The 22,810-nt window shown below is 38.1% G+C and overlaps 1 protein-coding gene across 3 annotated transcripts in view; it reads left to right on the plus strand.

Annotated features, from left to right (window-relative positions):
* Cntn6 (contactin 6) overlaps positions 1-22,810 on the plus strand; it is a 287,218-nt gene that overhangs the window by 189,381 nt on the left and 75,027 nt on the right. The gene's annotated exons all lie outside the window — the stretch shown is intronic.

A 22,810-nucleotide genomic window follows, 5' to 3' on the forward strand; every position in this document is an offset into this window, starting at 1 on the left:
ATGCTGAGCCATAGGGAATCTTTCTGGTTGGAATTTAAATAAAAAACATCTAATACATGGAAAGCGATGCTGCATTTCTCCCCTAAATATGGTGGGTATTTCCTCGAGTTTAGTATAATGGTACCCTTTGATGCAGCACTTTGCAAGAGAGTATGTTAACTCGCATGACCCCGTGGGCCAGTGGCTAAACTTTTGATATATCCTTCACGACCTCTTGTCCTACATCCAGAAATACATTGCCTGGAGTGAGTTCTTGCTTAATTAATCAGCAGTTCTTATAAATGGAAAAACCCATTCATTTCCCAAACTAGACTAATTAAGCCCATTGTTATAGTAGATAATTAGAATTGAGTCCAATCCGCTCCGGGAATGTTCTGGGTGCTTACTTTGACTTCCCGATAAGTGTTTAGCAGGGACAGGTTTGGAATATTTGGAAGCCAGGAAAATATTTGCATTTTTGCATGGGGTATCTATCTAGAACATCTCTCTGCTTTCTCATGACCATCAAATTTCAGACAAATATATAATTTTGTGGTTCTTTTCGCCTATAAACACCAGAAAGGAAAAAAAATTAAAAAGGAGACAGACAAGATCTGTCATTTTCAAGAGTGAGGGTGCATAGGAATAAACTTGGAACATGGCTGAATCCAGATTCTGAGTCTGTAGGTCGGGGGTAAGGTCTGACTTCTCCATGTCTTACAAGTTCCCAGGTTGTTCTCAAGTTCTTGCCTACAGAATGGACTTAGAGTGGTAGGAGGGTGGGCTCTTCCTAGAAGCTCCAGGGACATTTCGTTAAATCCAAAGTCTGTAATGTGACCATCACAGGTAGAAACAGATTTATTTTCCAAACTCTAGAAAATGTCTTGAGTAGTTTTATCCTTTCTATTAACTAAATGGACTCAGCCATCCCCCAAAACACTGGCCACTAAATCTTCTAGTTTCTCCTCTATAAATGAAATTGTGTTATACTCTGAATTAAATTTCTCATGTTAGTCATTTCTCATGGATTGAAGAGATCATATTTCACTTTCATACAAGCTGGCCTCATAGTATTTGTCCAATAAATAATTAATGATTGATTAAATGGGATTCAGAGAGGCACTTTAAATCAGTTTTTTTTTTCTTGGTCTCCCTTTTAGGACTTGATGAATTCTCACCATTTTTTAACCTTTCAAGGAAATTAAGGTTTATAAAAATACAGAAAATACGTGTCAGCAAAATACTGGGAGAATTACATAACTGTTTTAACAAGAAAACCAATGAAAAATAGTCACTGAAAAGAACATTAATAACTTATCGTGTTGTATTTGGCATGAGGAAATATGGATTACTTAAATAAGAAAGGCTCTTCCATAATAAAAACAAAACTTCAGAAGGTATTGAGGCTAGTTATCTATACACTAATGGAAATGATTTTATTTTTAAGTACCTGTAACTAAACATTGGTGATACAATAATACACATATATATTTATATATGTATATGAAATATATATGTATATGTGTATATATATGTAATACATATATATACACACTAAGAAATTGGGGGGTGGAAGAAAGCAAAAAGAGTCAGGAAATATTGACACAACTACTTTACAACTTGAACTTCACCATTTGCCTTCAATATATATATTTTTTTATTTGTTGGTGAACCTTTATTTATTTTTTTAAATTTATGTATATGTGGTGCTGAGAATCGGACCCAGTGCCTCACACCTGGTATGCAAGCGCTGTACCACTGAGCTACAGCCCCAGCCCTGGCTTTCTGCCTTTACTATTTTGATCATTGATATGAAATCAAAATTTATATATATATGATTATATGTATATACATTTATATGTGTATATATATATATATATATATATATATATGCACATATTTTTTTTTCTTATACTACTGGGAATTGAACTTGGGGATGACTTCCCACTGAGCTACATCTCAGTCCTTTTTATTTTTATTTGGGGACAGGGTCTCTCTACATTGCTGAGAGTCTTACTGAGTTGGGTGACCTGGCATTTTTATTTTTCTACTTCAGCCTCCCGAGTCACTGAGATTACACACGGGTGTCACCAAACTCGGTTGAGATCCTGTGTATTTCTTAAAATCTTACAGGATGCATCACATTTTCTTTATATATGAGAAACCGAGACTTGGGTTAAATAAGCTTCCTATTGAGTGGCTTATCTGAATGGAGTTGCTTCTTTGGTTTTAGGCTCTTTGGAGCAAATGGCTCCAAAGAGCACATCAAAGAAACTGCTTTTGACATCATTGGGGCAAAGATTCAGTTTCTAGTTTTCTCAAGAATGTCGTGATCCTTGGCAAACATGCTTGTAACCTCTGTGAATTTCCATGTTCGCATCCAAAAGGAGTCACAAGCATACCTGCTTTGTGTCTTTATTGTAAAAACTAGAATATAGGATACATGGAAAGTCATTAGTCACTGGGAATGGTATTTAGTCCATAAACATTCATTGAGTTATTCTGAATCTTAAAGGCCAATTCCATTCTAATTTTTATGGCGACTGTCAGAGAAAGTGGGTGGGTCGTGATCAGAATATGTATCTCAGGCAGTTTATAAATTCTCCTCTGTCGTTCACACATTAACCTCTTTGTCTCAGCATGGATGACAGGACGGGAGGGGAAGTAGCAACCAGGGCCGGTCAGAATGCAAAAGAGATGGGGAAGAAAACTCAATCAAGACAGTCTTCGAATGGCTCACTTATCAGATCTCTTCATTTTGTGCATGTTCATAGTATCCGAACCTATAGAAAAGTTGCAAGAGTAGTACATGGGAAATCATATACCCCTTACCTGAGCTGCCCAAGGTACACATATAAACCATGGCCACATTCTCCTGAAGCTCTCTCCACTCCCTGGCCACCCCGCCACCCGCCCACACACATACACAGACACACACCCACTAAATAGATTGGCGATAAGTGATAACTGAGCATATATTTTAGGGGGCATGTTCCCTACACTCAAAATCCTGCCAAACAGCCACATCCCTCTTTCATCCCAGCTTGCTAAGAAATTGGGAGATGGAAGAAAGGAAATTATAATATAGAGTCAGAAAATTTTTGACACTGTGACTTGCACCATTTAGCTTCACTATTTGGATCCCATGGTGAGTACACGCTACAAGAATCCAGGGGGAGTGAGCGAAAGAAGTGAATCCACAGTCCAATCAGGATGCTGAAATCCCGGGAATCTGTGAGGTATGGGGAGCAATTGAGACATGAAATTTTCATCCCATGGGGACGAAAGCAATCAGCATATTAAAAACCTACAGCCAATTAAACCATGCACGGTAAACTTTATAATCCTAAAAATGTATCAGAGCGTGTAAACTTCTTCATAAAAAACTCAGCTAGCAATATATGACCTAGGAAAATTTGAGCCGGGAAAAAAAATAAGTGTTTAAAAAGATCTCAAAATAGAAAACGTGATTGGTATATACAAAAAAAAAAAATCATGATTTAATAAATCACATGTTTATTGTTAAGTTTTTGTAGAAAAGAACTCTTAGGCATAAAATAATATCGAACAAAGAATAAAAATTATGACAGTTACTTAACTGTACTCTATAGAAAACTGTCAAGAAAATAATAGATTTTTATAGAGTATATTTCAAAAGATTTTTATAAGCTAAAATTAATCAAGGCTAAGAGTCTTTTTATGAAATGACATCATTAATATTGAAATGAAGTACCCCATATTTAAAACAGCAAATCCAAAGCATATTCTTGGTCTGAGGGGGTCATGTTTCAATGTCCTGTATAATAAGAAGCTTATATTTCTATGATTTAGGTGTTGGTACATTTCTCATTTCTTCAAATGATAAAAGGTATGAGTAAAAGGTAGGTTTACTTTGGAAAACATGAAATTGTGGGCTACCACCAAAAAGATTTTTTAGATATTTTTATATATGCTTGCCAATAGTTTTCAGAAAACAAATGACATTGTGTTTGAAACATTACAAAATATTGAAAATGCATCTTGGTCCATTACAAATTTTGACATTTATCAAATACCATACCAACTCTCTTTTAAATTCACAGACAGGAAATTAGCAAACAAAAATAAAAAACATATTTGCTAGGAAATTGATGTTGTGCATATAATTAATCTGAAACAAAATCCAGCTTCTCACTTTTTAATTTATAAATCTGTAACTGCAGGTTTATTGCCAAGTGGTTCTTGTAAACTCTTGTGAATGTTAATAATCAATCATATTTGCTGACACCTTTTTATAAAAACATTGTGTGTTATTTGGTTTTACATATTTTCCCCCAAATGTGGGAACTTACCATAGCAATCCATCTGAATCTCTGTGCCCGTTTTCTGGTCCGATTCTCCAAAATTGACATCATTTTTCTCTGTGGTTCTGATGATTGTTTTGTCTCCTCTGAGTGTTTTTAGCATGCCTTGTAAGCTTTGTTAGAAACCTGGACATGCTGTATCAGGCACAAGGAGCTGGGGAAGCCAGGTTTTGTTGTGAGGTCTTATGCTCCTGTGATCAGGAATTAAGCTGTGTTTACTGCTTGATGTAGCTCTGGTGTTAGGCTAAACTGTCTTCTAGCATCTGCTTTTGTCTTTTCAGTTGTTTTGGGTTTCCCTGGAGACTCCTTCTTAAATAGAGTCTAAGGCTTAGAGATATTTCAGTTGCAGTTCCATGTTGTTCCACAGAAGCTCCATGGATGATAGGAAAGTCAGTCATTTTTTGCTAATGCTATTATCTTAGTCCTTTATGTGTCTGTTTATATCGAGTCCTTTTTCTTCCAATCATCCTTCTCCCTTTTCTGCTTGTTTTTCCTATGTGGTAATTGCATAATAAACACTGTAAGCATTCCATTATCCGACACTGGAATGTTGTGTAACAATACGAAGACTGGACTTAGAATTTTATGACAGCTCAGTTACTGTGTATCTGCTTTATTTCTTTGTGGCTTATTATTAATCTTTCTGAGAGGAGTTGTAGAGTTAAAAGTTAAGGTTAATTTACTGCTGAGTGTCCTTATGGAACGCTTCAAATGTTCATGCAGTCATTCTGTTCTGGTGTGGCAGAAGGACCTCTAATATCTCCAGCTGTGTTTGAGCTCTGAAAATTGTTCTGTCCTCAATCTCATGCAACTCTTCCATGCAGATCTCTGGGGCAGAATCACTCCACAATGACTTATTTTCATGTATTCTACTCTGCAATTCCTGCAGTCTCCCTAAATTCTGATCTGTGTCTTCTTCCCTCCACAAAACCGTACTGTACTACTGGGTCTCCCCACCCTCATTCCTGATCTGCAAAGTACCTCCACACAGAAAAACAGCTATCAAAGGCTTGATTAATTTATTTTCCCTCTTTCAGGGATTGCAACTTTGCTTTGTCAGTTGCTAAATTACTGGAAAAAGGGTTTTCCCCTCCACCAACATATTTGTCCCACTTTCTATGGTTTCCAGAAGGAAGGAAGTACATTTCTAACTGTGCCTACAAGGCTAGGGGCCAAGTGGAGTTTTGAAGGTAAATACAGTGAGCTTTAGAGAGATTAGGCCACTTGACCAATATTAGTTGCCGATCTGAGTTCAAATCTATATCTCACTGATTCAACTGTCATTCACACAACCCCTTGATATTCATATCAATATACCTTCTAAATATAAAAATGAATCTTCCATATGCAGTATCAGTTGGATCCCAATTAAATAGACCTTTAACTAGAAAAAAAGTTTTGAAAATTCAATAAACTGTTAACAAATGCTTTTGGAAATGGAACCGTGGAAATCAGTCCCCTTTATATTGTCTGCTAATGACTAATATCTTAGTGATGACTATTTCATTTTATATATTGAATTAATGACTCAAAATATAAGCTTTTAAAACTCCAAGCTATGTTTTAATGAGAAATGTTTCAAAAATCACTCGGAGTCAAAGAAGTGAATGATTGTTTGTGTGATGGTGCCCATGTAAGCCATTTTTTAAAAAGCTGGAAAAGATGATATGGCAGAGCTCTGAAAATGAACTTTCTCTAACTAAAGCAAACAAAGGAAGATACTGTAATCATGTTGGAAGGAAATGTAGCTGGAGAGATCCAGGGAAGTTTGGCTGCAGGGCTCAGGGTGAGAACATAACCACTCTGGTAAACCACTCTGGGCTCAGGAGAATACATAACACTGAAGTACCTACCTACACAGTAACTGCTGTGACTTGGGGACGTGTAGCTCATTTTCTGTGTTGGGGTTTGAGAGTTGACACCATCACAGCTTTCATCTCTCAGCTTCGTCTCATTTGTTTAACATGGCAGACTCTTAATTATCTAAGCTGCAAATTAATTGCATTGTGAAATAACTTGCAAAACTCCACGCATAGGTTGCACCCTTACATAGGGGCCAGGGAGATGTGGTATGATTGACAGATGTGCGTGTCTCCTTTGGAAAAAAAAAACAGGGGCCTTTGCTCTTGGTGAAGAAATCAAACCAATGTCCCCCAGAACTCTACTCTCTTACTTTGATAAACAACCCAACATATTTTCCCCTTTTTCAGAAAAGATAACAGTGCTTCTGTCACTTTGCTCTTGTTGCTCTGAGATGTAAATAAAATTAGTAGCAGCACTGAGTGTTCCTATGTATTCCGGAGCCTTCACACAGAGGCTGTATTTATGCATTCGTGTCCACCTTATTTATTTATTCTTTTCTAATTTATGAAGCAGAGGACACCCAGCTTGGCTATTAATGTCATACAATAAATTCAGAGTCTCCCAACAATGTTTTTTAGGTGTTCTGGAACTTTCTGCTGATGGGGAGCTGTTCCTTAGGATGTACTCTTGTTCCTTATACCCGTCGCATCACCATAGATTGTACTGCAGTGAGAATCCTTAGGTCACTCCAGATGACAACAGAATTTTTAGATCCAACTAGGTGCTCTGAGTTTCCTTTAGACCTTAACATTTGCTTTTGTTTCTTAATCCACCAGATTTAGTAACTCCCAGTCTCGGTGTCAAATAAGTAGCTTATCTATTTTTTTTTCTCATCACTGAATTGAATGGGTAGAGAACAGAATATTTCCCTGGGTATGATTTGTCCCCTGGATGCCAGAATCTACTCTGAAACCTGATTTTTAGGTTCTTGATAATGGCTTTGCTTTTTAACATGAGATTCTGTCCTTTGGCATAAAATAGCACCGTAAACTGTACAGAACACTCACCTCTGTTAACCAGGCATGCACATCACAAAATCACAAATCTGACCCATCTTCAAGTGGGTCATTCAGAAATTGAAAGACAGCAGTAAATCTCACAGACACACACACACACACGCATACACATGCACACTCTCTCCCCCCCACACACACTCACATGTGCTCGAGCAATGAATGGTCTATCAGTGATTTCACTAGCATTTGAAGGCAGTATCATTTTCTGTGAAGAGTGTGGACTTTTCATTGAAAGAGATCAGGGGTTAGGTCCTAAGTCCCCCATCAATGGCTGGGTGATGTTGGTCAATTTTCTTATATATGTAATGAAGCCCCCAAAAATAGATTGATCATTGAGTTTATAGACAGAGCTGGATCGTTAAGGGACCATTAAATTCACCTATCAGAATGGCCACAAAAGGTGATCAATAACTAATAATCATCTTATTAATCATAGCAGTCATCAAAGCTGCTTTGGCTGAGGTGGTAAAAAGAATTCCACACAGAAAAAAAAAATAAGTGGTTTCTGTATTATCCTTGCAGATAACATAATCTTGAGAGACTTTTCCAGAATAATGGATTCATCTCTTTAAAATTTTTGTGTTTAATCTTTCTTAGGATAATTGATGGGACCTCACTCATTTGGCAAATTAAGCAGCAATTATTTATTAACGCCACAATTAGGTATTGAATATCTCATCCAATCAATCATAGCTTAGTTCTTCGAGTCAGTTAGGAGAGATTCTCTGGGGGATAGGCCCTGGGCACTGGGGATATGGTGAATATCATATCCAAGCCCTGGGTGACTCACAGGCTGAGAAAGATGAGATTGATAGAAAAATGCAAGACCACACTTTTCTCCTGGGACCTGCTCTCTCCTTCTAGACCTTCACTGAAGGAAGATTCAAGTATCCTCACCTTAGCCTTTGACTGTCTGTCTTTCTTCTGCTCAGCCCTTACTTAAATCGAAATTAGAAAGGGTCACTTTCATGTCCTTTGGTAGACCAAGTTTTCGGCAATTACTTAAAAGGTTTTTTTTCTTTTTTCAAATCTCTAAGAAATGAGAAATTCATCTTCTTTTTTTGTTCCCCTTCTGCAAATTCTTCTTTTGACTCACAAGTTTTTTTCAATAAGAATTTTAGAACATGAAAGTTGAGCATTTACTATAGAGATTCTATGTAAATCCACACAGTTTCCTCTTCTTAACATCTTAAATTATTAAGGCTCATTTGTTCCAATAAATCAACCAACATTGATGAATTGTTATTAACTAAAGTCACGCTTCCCTCATGTTTTCTTATTTTTTGACTTAAAAGTCCCTTTATCATGATTTCTACCATGTGACATTGATGTTTCCTGTCTGCTTAGGTTATTTTTTTAGCTTTCGCAGTATCTCAGATTTTTCTGATTTACAAAAACCTTGAGAGTTTTTTTGTTGTTGTTTTGCTTTGGTTTTTGCAGTGCTGGGGGTGGAACCCAGGGCCTCTTGCATACTAGAGAAGTGCTCTCCCACTGAGTCACTTCCCCCCAGACATTGAGACTTTTAAAGAATGGTGATCTGTTTGATGGTAGGATTTTCTTCCAGTAGAATTTGATGAATGTTTTTCCTCTTCATTAGACTGTGATTATAGGTTTTGAAAAGAAAGATCACAGATAAAACGTACCTTTTTTTAATCACATCATATCATGGGTACCTTTCTATCAAAGTGACTTGTGACTGTGAATACTGGCTTTGGCTGGCTGGCTGAAGTCATTTTTGCTAGGATTCTCCACTACAGAATTCTTCTAATTGTCCCCCTTTCCATTTCTGAGTCTTTGGAAAGAGGTGAGGACGTCGGAGTTGTGCCTCGCCTCCTGTAGCCTATTGAATCTGCATAGTGTATTTAGAATTCTTCCTGAAAGATTTGTCACTTCTCCCCCCATTCATTGATGTTCAATAATTTCCTGGCCCCAATACTGACTCGTGTATTCTGGGTTCAGACTTTGGGTTGTAACCTGGTTCTCGTTGATTGACGTTAATGCTCAAATGACTTCTGCTTTGCCCCTGAAGGGGGAGGCTCTCTCAGTTGACGCTTCTGCCCTGTTACACCAGCCATCAACATGAGAATTATTGTGTGTGTTTCAGCCCTTCTTTATTTTTTTCCAGCATTAGGAGACTTCTGCATGCCCAGCTCTCGTCCTGAAACTAGCCATTGCCCCAAGGATCTCTAGTTCCTTCCACTGGCGATGATAGTAGAAACCATAATTGGGTGTTAGGTGACCTCATTGCTTCTGGAAAGTCATTCATTTGGGAAATTTCAGATGACACAGTGAAGAAATATGCGTGCATGTATTATCTATGATCTACACATGTCTATACATATTTCTCTGTGTAGCTTTACATATTAGATCAAGTTGAATGTGCTTTTTGACCCTAATCTGTTACCACATGGATTGTTACCTAGTTTTTCAGTGCTGATTTATAAAATTTCATTCTAACAGTATTGTGCCTTTTTTGCATTCTCACTAGTAATACATGAAGTTTTAACATAGTTCTAAACACAAGCTAGCATTTTAGTCAAAAATGTGTCAACATTCCAATAGGTAAATAGTAGTCCTTCCTGAATGTTTTAATTTGCAGTTCTCTGATAACGAAAGTTGCTAAACATCTTTTTAATATGCTTGTTTACCATCTGTTCACCTCCTTTTGTAAGACGTCTGCTTATCTCTTTTCCCACTTTTTCAACTGAGATGCTTATTTTCTTATCGTTGAATTTAAAGATTTCTTTGTGTCTCTTGCATAGGGATGCGTATCCAACATGGATTTTGCCAATACTCTCTCCCACTCTGCCGCTGGCCAGCTGCAGCAAAATAACCGGGGGGTGACGAACAACTTGTGTAGATTGATACAGCAGGAGTAGGAGCCGTTTATTGTAGGATAACAGAGGTATTTATACATTCCACACAGCTTATCTAATTAACATAAACTCGACACAGCAGTCAACCAATAAGGAATCTCCACACTTAATGGGTCTCTGGCATTACTTCACAAACCACTCCCTCTGGCAAAATGCCAGGCGCCATCCAGACTTGTTTACAGACTCTAACATTTTCCAGGCGCCATCCTGAGTTGTTTACAGACTCTAACACCACTCTATGGATTGTCTTTTTTTCTTAACAGCTTACTTCACAAAGCCCAGGTCTTTTCATTTTAATAAGGTACCAGCGATCCATTACTTTCTTCCTTTAATAAATCAAGATTTTGGTGTTAAATGTAAAATCTCATTCCCGTAGGTTACCTAGGTTTTTCTCCTCTGTCATCTTATAGAACTTTTAAACTTTTATGTATTACATTTTGATCTGTGATCCATTTAGCGTTAATTTGGGGGGAGTTTATGCCCAAATTCTTTTGATAGCATAGGAACATCCAGTGGTTCCAATATTTGTTCAAAAGACAAACTTCTCTCCATTGCATTATCTTTGCACCTTTATCAAAAGATATTGGCTGCATTTGGGTAGGTCTGATTCTGAAATTATTTCTGGTTACTGTTTTGTCTACTCTTTTTTCATTACTACTTTGTCTTCATTACTGCCCCTTTACAGTATATCTTGAAGTCAGGTAATGTCAGTTCTCCAAGTTTGTACTTCTTACTATTATTGGCTATTTTTTTTTTCTTTCTTTCTTTTTTTTTTTTGGTGTTGGGAGAGTAACAGGTATTGAACTCAGGGGTATTCAGCCACTGAGCCAGATCTGTAGCCTTGTTTTGTACTTTATTGAGAGACAGGGTCTCATTGAGTTGCTTAATGCCTCACCATTGCTGAGGCTGGCTTTGAACTCACAATCCTCGTTCCTCAGCCTCCCAAGCTGCTGGGATGACAGGCATGTGCCACCATGCCTGGCTTGTCTACTGTTTTTGTTATGCTTTATTTCCTGGCCTTTCCAAACAATGTTTATAATCACTTTGTATCCACAAATAACTTGCAGGTCTTTTAATTGTGATTGCATTAAATCCATTCATCAAGTTAGAAAGAAAGAATGGGCATCCTAACAATATTGAGTCTTCCAATCCATGAACTTGGAATATTTCTCCATTTAAGTAAGTCTTCTGTCATTGCTTTCATAAAATTTGTTTCATTTTGTTTTCTGCAAACAGATTTCATACACACACACACACACACATTAGGATTTTTGTTGTTAATATATATTATATTGTATCCATACATGTTTTAATTATTTTATTCAAATTACAACTGTGTATTTTTAGTATAAAAATTAGCAAACTTTACGAGATTAATCTTGTATCTCATGACCTTGCTGTAATCACTTATCAGTTGTAGAATGATATTTTGTTGATTTTTTTGAAATTTTTGCATGATCATCTATATGGAACAATAATGTTATTTCCTCCTTTCCGGTCTTTGCACATTTGATTTCATTTTCTTGTATTATTGCACTAGCTAGGGTTTCTAGTACAGAGTTGACTAAGAGTGGTGAGGAGAGGCACCCTTCTCTTTTACCTCTGCCTAGTGTGAGATCATCCATCTCCTCACCATTAGGTGCAGTGTCTGTTCTGCATCCTTCATAGACATTTCCAATAGAAGAAAAACCAAACCAACCTTGCACACCTGGAATCAATCCCACATGAATGTGGTACATAAATCTTTTCTTTTTAATTGCTGAATTTGATTTGTTAATATTTTTGAGGATTTGTACACTTATATTCTTGAGAGGTACTGAGGTGTGATTGTCTTTCTTAAAAGATGTTCATTTTGTTTTGGTATTATGATAATGATTATCTCATAAAAAGAATTAGAAATGATTCCCTCTGTTCTCATTTTCTCTAACAGAGTATTACAGAATCATTATTATTTCTTCCTCATGTGCCTAGAGATTCATCAGGGAAACCATTGGGGTGTGGCTTTTCCTACAGTAGGAGAATATTGGTTATCAATTCAATTTTGTTTTGCAATTCGGTTTAGAGTATCCATTTCTCCCTTGTGAGGATCTTAGTAGTTTATGTCTTTCAAGGAACTAATACAACTTGTTTGTACTTGTTCATGTCCCAGGATGGCAAGGACCTCTATCCTCACCACTTGTAGTCAACATTGTGTTGGAAATTCTAGCAGGTGCAATAATAGAAGCAAGGGTGACATCTTTTTTGCTTTGGACATTTGTCACTCTGTCCTATCCTCTTCTTCATTACCCAGCTTGAGATCTATCAATTGCATTGATGATTGAAAAAAAAAAAAGTAAGCTTCTGGCTCTATTGACTTTTCTCTGTTAACCAACAGAGAAAAATTGTCAATTGCAAAATACTTTTCATTTGATTAATCACAGTCCCCCTCCCCATTCACGGATTTACTTTATGCAGTTTCAGTTTTCCACACTCAATTGTGCTCTGAATATATTCAATGGAAAATTCCAGAAATAAACAAGATATTTTTGAGGAAGAGAAAGCACATCACATTAACCTAGCTTTTCTGAAATGATGTTACTGTGATCATTCTATTTTATGATTAGTTCTTGTTGATCTCTTACCATATGTAAGTTATAAATTAAACATTATCATAGGTATATATGTTATAGGAATAGCGTAGGTAGGTTTTGGTGTGATCTGTACTTTCCTGAGTCTACCAGATTTTTAGAAAATGTTCCTTGCCCATCAGGTTGTGGGTGGGGGGGCACTTCAATCTCATAAGAGAGGAGGAACACGTGTCCAAGGAACTTAGGAGGGAAAATGTTGAAAGTGAAAGTAGAACATCCCCAATCCAGGGAGTGTGTGCAAATTCACATCCATTGCATGGAATGAAATCAACCTGGGAAAAGGAATATCTATAAATTATTACAAGACATTGTAGGGCTTTCCATAGAGCAAGACAGACAGAATTCTGGGAGTACATCTGAAATGTCAGCTCCCAGGGAAGAATACAAGGCACGCAAGAAGACTGAGAGTCCTGTTGTCCTATTTTTCAAATACAAAACAAATATTTGTTGATATTTTTAATTATTGAAAAAAATCAGACATGTTCATTTTGCAAAATTCCAAAATCATAAGCAAGCAGAAAAGAAGAAAATAAAATTATCCTTACCCTTAATTCCTCTATCAGAAGAAAAACACTCTCAGTATCTGACTATGCATAGGCTCTTCCAGTCTTTATTTTATTTGTAATGCAGTTGGTATGCTACTCAGTGTGTTCATTTGTATGATATTTTTTTAAGCCTTGAGAATATGCCATGAACATATCTGTAGGTCACTGAATTCTCTTCTCTTCCCTCTTGTGTAATGATAGTGGGATAATTCACTATAGATATTCAGCCAGACTCCGACTGGTGCACATTGAGGGTTTTATTCTTTTTCTATTTTTTTAATCATGGGTAATGACATAATGAATATAACTGAGGCTTCATTTTGCCCGCATCGCTGTAAATTTCCTCAGTTTGCTTTTAGAAAATTGCAAATCCCGACATAGAGAAGATAAAATGCTACGTTTTCTGAAATATCTAGTCCGATTCTCAAGAACAGTCACAGAGGAGCCACATTGAGAGTCCAGGGACCAAGTGACCTCTTCTGATCCTAAAGATACACCCTGAGTCTAACATCAAACATTTGTTCACATTTTTTTTAAAAAAACTATAGATTGGGCTTCTATAATGCCATTTCTAAAATTAAGCTAGTTTAAAGACTCTAAAAATCATCTGAGAGGCATATGTACATACTTCCACAAGTGACTCCTCATTCTTTTGTCTAGTTTATCACCACCTCTCCGGAGACCATACTTCTTACTGTGAAGTAATTGGCAGTCACTGGAGAGCAAGATTTCAGATCTATGTTGGAAGAGATTTGGGACCAAAGAAGGAACCTTTTTTTTTTTCCTATTTTCCTGCTAACCTTGGAGCCCATCTCTAAGCCTTTACTAAAATTTGGAGTCAATATGTTTGAAACAAAACAAAGCAAAAAACTCTTTGATTTCCCTTTCCGGTCCTTATAGAAAAATAACTGTATCTATTGGTAGCAAAGCACATCATTTCATTAGGTAAAGAACGTTTTGCCAAGCACATATTACACATCTTAGTAAGGTTGAGCCTCCTCTTGTACTTGGTTAGATTAAACAGGATCAATAAGGCTTGGTGGTTTAGAGCTCAGCTTCTATGCAAAAAAAAAAGAGACTTGGGCTCACATTCTTTCTTTTTATTTACTCTGTGATGTTGCCATGTTAGCCAAACTCTCCTGGTCCTTCTCATCTGCAATTGTGAACAGCAGCGCTCATGTATTTTATAGTATTATTGTGTAGTTTCAGTGAAGCGCTCAGCTAAGAGCCTGGTATGTAGGATGTGTTCAATAAATACTAGATGTAGGAGCTGGGGTTATAGCTCAGTGGTAGAGCACTTGCCTCACATGTGTGAGGCACTGGGTTTGATCCTCAGCACCACATAAAAAATAAATAAAATAAATAGTAAAGATATTGTGCCCATCTTAAAAAATAAAATAAAATAGATATTAGTTGTGGGCTGGGATATAGGTCAGTGGCAAAGTGCGTACATCACATATACAAAGCCCTGGGTTCAATCCCCAGTTCCATAAGAAGAAAGAAAGAAAGAAAGAAAGAAAGAAAGAAAGAAAGAAAGAAAGAAGACCCCAACCAAAAGAAGAAGAAGAAGAAAGAAAGAATAAATAAATAAAGACATAATAATAACAGGAAAATGAAATGTTAGTGTATCATTTTCAAATCTCCTTTAAATCTTTATAAGAAAGAGACACTTATGAGTTGAGACAAGGTCAAGACAAATAAATGTGAGAAAGCCCAAGCCTTCAAACCTTAAGTAAAGTTTCCTTTTCTTTAAGAATACCAGAGGTGTGTGTCTAGGGTTAGTATTAATTATTAATAGAAAACTACGAGCATTCTATAATTGACTGCTGAACACAGTCTCATTTTTAGCTCTATCTGCTGCCGAGATGGGAAAGTTTATGGTCCGTGTGTAAATCAGTGGTTACTTTACTTCTGTCAAAAGGAGTAGAAATTAAACCTAAAATGCTTACCTTTGGACAGTGGTTCTTTGCTGTCCCTATCGACGACCCGTTGCCCTACGGCGATTTGCTTTCTTATTTGGGGGTTGAAATTTTATATTTCAGAATGCTCTCGATTTCTGACCTTTCCTCACTCCATCTTCTTATGTGTCCTTTGTCACCTCCAGTTAATGTAAAGGGGAGGTGAGACCCCGAGAGGTGAAGTAACTCACATTCAGGCATGTAAAATTCCCTTGTGTTCTTTTACGCCAAGAGAAGGTACCATTCTGTTACCATTGCTCTTACGGATGGATGGAAGGAAGGACGAAGGAAGGAAGGAAGGAAGGAAGGAAGGAAGGAAGGAAGGAAGGGAGGGAGGGAGGGAGGGAGGGGAGGAATTATGGATTTTCACATCCAGTGGCTGTGGGGCCAAATACCAGGCTAAGACCTGCAACCTCTAAGATTCTGTCCCCAAGGGAAGCTGGGTGGTGTATCATCCATCCTAAGTCCTTCAGGCCACCAGACAAAATACCACCGTCTATTTTGTCTCATACACACAAATCAATTTCTCCTCTCTCTAGGAGCCAGGAAGTCTAAAATCAAGGCAATGGCAGATTCTGTGTCTGGCCCAGGGTCAAATGAAGGCCACTCTTCGTTTCCTGGGTAGCTCAGTCTGGCTGTGTCTTGCATGGTGGAAGAGACACCATAGCTCCCTCAGACCCCTTTACTGGGGACACTGATCTCATTCATGATGGCTCCACCCCCCAAGGCCTGGTCACTTCCCAAAGGCCTCACATCCAGCCTGGGGTGAAGAGTTTAGCTTATAAATTCTGGAAGGAGAACAACATTGAGTCCGGCATAGGCCCTGACCAGGAAAACAGAATAAAAACTACGTTTCCCTTCCTCGGAAGGGAAGGTTTTTCCCATTTCTCCCTAACCGTGAGATTGCTTTTCTACAGAACTCATGAATTTATCCCCAGTCTATCCCCATAGGACATTCTTAACATTCTAAGCTCTTTGTCTGAATATTTCAAGTTGGGGAACTGAAAGCAGCCAGCTGAACGGTCTGAAAATTTAACAAAGCCTTCTTGGCGGGTTTTGTTATCCTGCTCTGTGAGATTGAAAATGGCCACGGACAGGATTTTCTGAAATGAGGTTTAAGTTAAGAATAATCCCAAATACGAGCATCTTAGGAAACTGGTTCTCTGTACCAATCTCTAGTTCAGAACTAAGGAGGGTCTGGACTTAAGCTATGGATAATGAGTTTTAAGCAATCCAGGGGAGAACTATAAGCTTTCTCAAATAGCACGAGTGATGAAAATTCTATTTATGGGCTGAAAGTGTAGAATCCAAGCGCAGGTTTCTACGAGCGTGTGAAGAGCTTCGATTTAACTTCCAATGCAGGTTGAACTGGGCCAGATGGTTAACAAACGTGTTCTTTCTCTTCAGATAAAATTAATAGGATGCTCATTCTATAAAAGCACAAAGACCTGAGAGAATGAACTTGAAGTCCTTACTTATGCCAATGCTTATTTAAGAAGCACAAAAATCAGAGTGTAAGGAAAAGAAGAAAGAAAGAAAACCGTTGCTTTTATCATCTCGTTATGTTGCACAACTCTGATAACACATTTCAGGAAGATGATTTAGAAATATAGGAACACAGGAAGAAAAGACTTTTTTTTTTTTTCTGCAATGTACGCTTTGAAATACAAGGTCCAAGAATCCCTCCTCTCTGATCTGAGGACACTTTGGATGACAGAATAGATTCAGATTGGTTTTCTTTGTTGCGGTTTACATCCATAAGTACATTAAGTTTGAATTCTTGCAGGGAAAAAGGGCAGAGGGGGGTGTGGGAGGAGAAGGAGGATTAGAGATGAAAGGAAAATCATGTCAGAAACGGCTGAACCCTGTAGTTAGTTAGAATAACAATGGCAGTGCTGGTTTTGACTCTGGATTGTGGCACAGTTCCAGTTGACCACATCTCCGTTACAAAGCTCACTTCAAGAACACCCCTGGCTCCACAGCCCTTTTTTGGTGTGATTAGCATGCTAAGATTGCATCTTAAGTAAATCACTTTCTCTTGCACCCAAGCAACTGCCAGGGAAACTTGCACCATGAGTATCATCACGGTGGACCAAGTAGATCGAACCTCAAACAATCACCGGAATCCAGAGGAGGAAAAGCATACCCCGATTCTTATGATTGAAAGGGTGGGCAACTCAAAAGACTTCGAAGGCAGATGACAGTAAATTAGACTGTTCTGGAACTCCAAGCAGAGGAGAATTGCAGGTTATAATTTCGTTGAAATAATCTGTCTGAACGTGAGCACAACTCTGTAAAGATAATCAGCATGGCCAAACGCTGTCAACCGAGCGTTTAACGAAGGTGATATATGGAAGTCATCTGTCATGATGCCTGGTACATAGTAAACACTCAATTAATGGTGGTTAATAGTATTTTACAAGGCCCAGCTTTCTTACACAGGATTCTCTTTTCTTTGGAAGACAATGTTTGATTCTTTTTCTAGCTACCAACATGGTCCATTGATGATGAAGCGTGTGGGAACAATGGTCCTCCATGGCAGGGGGTGCCATGTCTCACTCAGGAGATCACTGCCCTTGTAGTTAGGGAAATAAACATGAGCACTATAAGGGGTGGTGATCTGTACAGTAGTACCGGAGGAAAGAAATTGACTTTGAGGGACTTATATCCATTCTTGTTTGTATGGTTTGGATGTGAAGTGTTCCCCAAAATCTTCTATGTTAATGCAGAAATATTCAGAGGTGAAAAGATGAGATTGTGAGAGCTGTGACCTCATCGGTCCATCCTAGTTGGAATGGATGGACCAGGTGGTAACTTCAGGCAGGTGGGGTGTGGCTGGGGAGGTGGGTCACTGCGGGCATGCCTTGGAAGGGTGCATCTTCCCTTTGTACTGCCCTGCTCTCTGCTTTCTGACCCTCCATGAGCTGAATATCTGCTGGGCCCTTCCACCATGTTGGTCTGCCTCACTTTGGGCCCAGAGCCATGGAGTCCGCCATCCATGGACTGAGATCTCTGCAGCTGTGAGCCCCAAATAAACTTTCCTTCCTTTAAGCTGTTCCTATTAGGTATTTTGGTCACAGCTAGGCAAAAGGTAACTAAAACACTTTGGTAGCCTTTTCGTTTTTGATGTGGAAGTCTGACCTTAGCTTATGAATGATTGGTAAATCAATTTGTATTGAAAGCTTCACCGTAGAAATTCCTTAACAGAGAAAACAAACACATACATCTATATCATATAGATAATTCATTCTCTGGGCATGATAAATGATAAACAAATTCTTGCTTTTGACCTGATCAGTCACATTATTTATCATATTAGATTTTTATTGCATTTTATTATTCATGTTTAAGCATATTGTTTACCGTGTTAGTGTGTTAAACACACGGCATGGATTGTCTCACTTAATCCTCATAATAAACCTATGAATGATATATTATTATTAATTCCAATTCTGTGAGTGAAAAAAAATTGTGCTCATAAACATGCCACAAAATACAGCTAAATATGGAAGTCTTACTTCTCTTTATATTGCATAAATAACGTTATACTACTATAACTTTATTATGATCATTTTTATTTACACAGAATAGTATGCCTTAGCAAATTTAATTTATGTTAAGCTTTAAATCTCACTACTAAAGTTGTTTCATTTTTCTTTCACGTCTTCCTGTTCTTTCCATCCACTTGTCTGTTTAGGACTTCAAATAAGAGAGAAGGCATGAACTGTAAAGTAGTTCATCATTGTTTATCTTAGAAGTTTGAGGATAAAATGAAAACTATCATTAAAATGCATTTTTTAGAAAAGTCAGCTGTTTTAGAGTCCGTGTCCTTGAGTCTGTGTCTCACGTTCTGTGTTAGTTTTTGTGTGGCTGTGACCAAAATACCTGATGAGCACAACTTGAAGGAGGAATCAATGGTTCACTTCATGGTTATTTCACCCTATGAATCTGGGCTCAATGTGAGGCAGACAGAGGGAGCATCATGGTAGGAGGGTATCTGTTATGGTTTGGGTGTGAGGCATCCCCCAAAAGCTCATGTGTGAGACAATGTAAGAAAGTTTAGAGGTCTATTGATTGGCTCATGAGAGCCTTAATCCAAACCAGTGAGTTAATCCCACCAGGGCATTAATTAATGGTAATTGAGAGTGGGCAGCATTTGACCTGAGGAAGTGCTGGATTGGAGCATAACTTTCAGGTTTATATTTTGTATTTAGAGAGTTGAGTCTCTCTCTCTCTCTCTCTCTCTCTCTCTCTCTCTCTCTCCCTCTCTCCTTTCTGATCTTCCTAAGAGCCAGTTCTCTCTGCCTCACTCTTCTGCCATGATGTACACCCTCACCTCTAGCCCCAAGGAATGGAGCCAGCTGTCTATGAACTGAGACCTCTGAAACCAGGAGCCCCCAAATAAATTTTTCCTCCTGGAAATTCTTCTGGTCAAATCTTTTAGTCACAGCAACAACAACAACAAAAGCAGACCAAGACAGTGTGGTAGAGAAATACTACTCCATTTATGGTGACCAGGAATCAGAGAGAGGGGAAAGAGACCACAGGGAAGATGCACCCTTGCAGAGCAGCCCCTAGTAACCCACCTCCTCTAGCCGTGCCTTACCTCCCTACCATCACCACCCAGTCAGCCCATTCAAACTAGGATGTCCCAATTGGTTACAGCTCTCAAAATCCAATTGTTTCACCTCTGAACATTCCTCTATTAACATAGGAGCTTTCGAAGGACACATCATATCTAAACCATAGCACATGACTAGGGATAATCAATAGAATCATGATATTCATTCACAGCAATGATATAACAGATCTGAGAAAATTTGGAGCATCTAATTATTAATTATGAAATCTTATAAAACTTCTTTTATCTCCCATTCGTTTTTTTTGTGAATATGAAATTCTTGGAACTTTTGAGTCCTTATTTTTGTGGGTTGGTTGCTTCAAGAATTCTAAAATATCTTGAACAGAAGATATCATATGCAGAAGGAATCCACCCTATCATACAATTCAATCACACTGATAGAAGGTAAACCCAGCTACCGTTGTGTCCTGGATCTATTTGTGAGGTCACATTTGGTTGAAAGTAGCAGGAAAATGATTCAAATGGTTGAAGACAAAAATAGAATGTTTTGATAAACTAGAATGTTCCAAGAGTTGCTTGGTTGCTTTGTTTGCACCAGGCATGACTTGACCTAGGTGTGCAAAGAATTCCAAGTGTGTTTCTTCTGTGTTTGCTTAATGCATTTCTGGTAAACTGTTGACTAGAAGCTTGAAGTTAGTATCCCACTCAAAAACCCAGAGCAAAGACATCCTGACATCAATCACTTTTGGAAAGTAGCTGCAGAGTTGAGTCTGCATGCCTTTGACTGTTCTGTCTTGGCTCCATGCTGGACCATCAAGGTGACCTTGGTGTGCAAACCTCCCATGGCCATATCTGATCCAGAGCTCTCTCCTATTGGCACCACTTCCAATTAGATGAAGTAAAAATAGCAAGGATTGGGCTTCTGGAAAAAGTAAAATTCAGGCAGCAAACAAATATCCTCTATCAACTTAGAATCTTGTAGCCTTCAAACTTTAAAGGTAATATAAAAAAAAAAAAACACAACACACATAATCTTATTTCCTTCTCAGTAATTGAATTGTGTAGCAAATATTCATCACTCTACATACAATCCGGGTGAGAAAAAACATGGAGGTGAACATAGGAAAGGTTCTAGTATTTTCTAGAATTTCCAGAAAATTTCTTAGAAAAGAAACACTGGAAATTCTAGAAAATACTAGAACTTTTCCTATGTTCAGCTCCAAGTTTATTCTGCCTTTTTTTTCTTTTTTTTGCATTTGGCTTTTATTCTTGGCCCTACAGAATAATAAGCTCTTAGAATATGTTTCACAATGCCTGGTTTTTCACAGTGGTCCACTACTTGTTTCTGACCTTCTGGGCCATCGATGTTTAATTCTACAGACTTTATGGGAGTCTAATACCTATACAGAAAGGCCATATTGAAACACATTTAAGGATTCCTTGCACTTGACTATGGAACTCAAAGTCACATAGAGTGTTAAAAAGCATCCTAATTCATTAGTTTTCCAAGAGACAGACCCTGAAAGGATAATTTTTTGAAACCTGAATATAAGAATTCTGAGAAAGAACCCTTGGCAGAATGATTACGTGGGGCAGGAAAGAGACAATGACCAGGCAGAGACCACAGGAGGTAGGCTCATCTTCGTCCTGCCTTCAGGTGACCCGAGAGTTGTCTCACAGCAGGACTGTGGGACCCCGAGCATCTGCACCAGTACCCTATGTCAGCTACTGGTTAGGGCTGCTGGGGGGTCCTGTAAATCCCTGGGTGCTTTCTGCTTTGTCTTTGTGAAGGTGAGGTCAGCTCTCGGAGTTGGAAAGTCTTTGCTACAAAGTGATGCAGGTACAGGCTGGTGATGGTGAACGTTCTTGGGAATCCAGGGTGCATAACATTCAGAAGGGTTAGGTGCTGGGCACTGATCTTTTCACACTATTGGAACAGTACGTCAGTACAGGATAGGTCTTTTCTACTCTCCAGGGTAAAAGTGCTTTTCAAGTGGGACCCCCTATTGTCACCGAGTCCTCTCTCCTTGAGAAAGTTGGAATACTTGGGACAAGTTGAACTCATTCTTCTTGATTCCTCCCAGTGGGGCCACTGGCAATGGAAACCCACTTTTTGTGAAAGGCCAGAGACTTAGGCTGTTACGGGATGATCTTTCACCTGTCTCCTGATAGGTGAGTCACTTTTGAGACAACAACACACAGCCACAAATCCCTGCTCTGCCTCTTTTAGCTACAGAAAAGGTCTATAAAATCATAATGCACATACTATCCACCTACACAGCAGCTGGCACAGAGGCTGTGTTTAATAAAAGGGAAATATTTGTGGTAGTTTTATTACAATTATTATTATAATTAGGTGAGTATTTAGTAATGCAAAAAATGACTTCTATCTTCACAATCTATAGAAAGTACTAAGACATATCTAGGAGAAAAAATATAATTTTTACTTAATTTTTTTGCCTGAATATTTCAGTTTAGAAGCTTTTTCAGTTGGGTATTTTGTACAAATCTATCCTAAGCTTCAGAGTTGCACTTCCATAAAAAGACAACAAAGCATCTTGGATTCAGACAAGTCTAAGAGCTTCTATTTATTTTTCTCTTTATAAATTAGCTCCCCCGCCAGGGCTGAGGACCAAACTTAGGGCCTTGCACATGGTAGGCAAGCTCTCTGCCACTGAGCTAAATCCCCAACCCCTATAAATCAGTTTCTTTAGAAGATTTTCATTGCACAGGTAGTGCATGCTCATTGTGAAAAACTCATAGAAAACAGAAATAAGCCAAGAATGGAGAATATAAGAAATCCATATTCCAGCAACCCATGGACAACAATATTAATATGTTCACATATGTTTAAAATGAATGATAAATGTATAATATGAAATTTACCAGATTTTACCAATATCTTTCTTAGTAAATTTTCTTCTAGGACTTCATTTTTATTGGTTAGGTATTTCATAAAATGAGTATGAAAACTAGTCACTCAAGGTTAATTGTTACATGGAAACTACCCACTTAATAAAA

This window comes from Marmota marmota, unplaced genomic scaffold (assembly GCF_001458135.2).
Source record: "Marmota marmota marmota unplaced genomic scaffold, marMar, whole genome shotgun sequence".
In the NCBI taxonomy this organism is placed as follows: domain Eukaryota; kingdom Metazoa; phylum Chordata; class Mammalia; order Rodentia; family Sciuridae; genus Marmota; species Marmota marmota.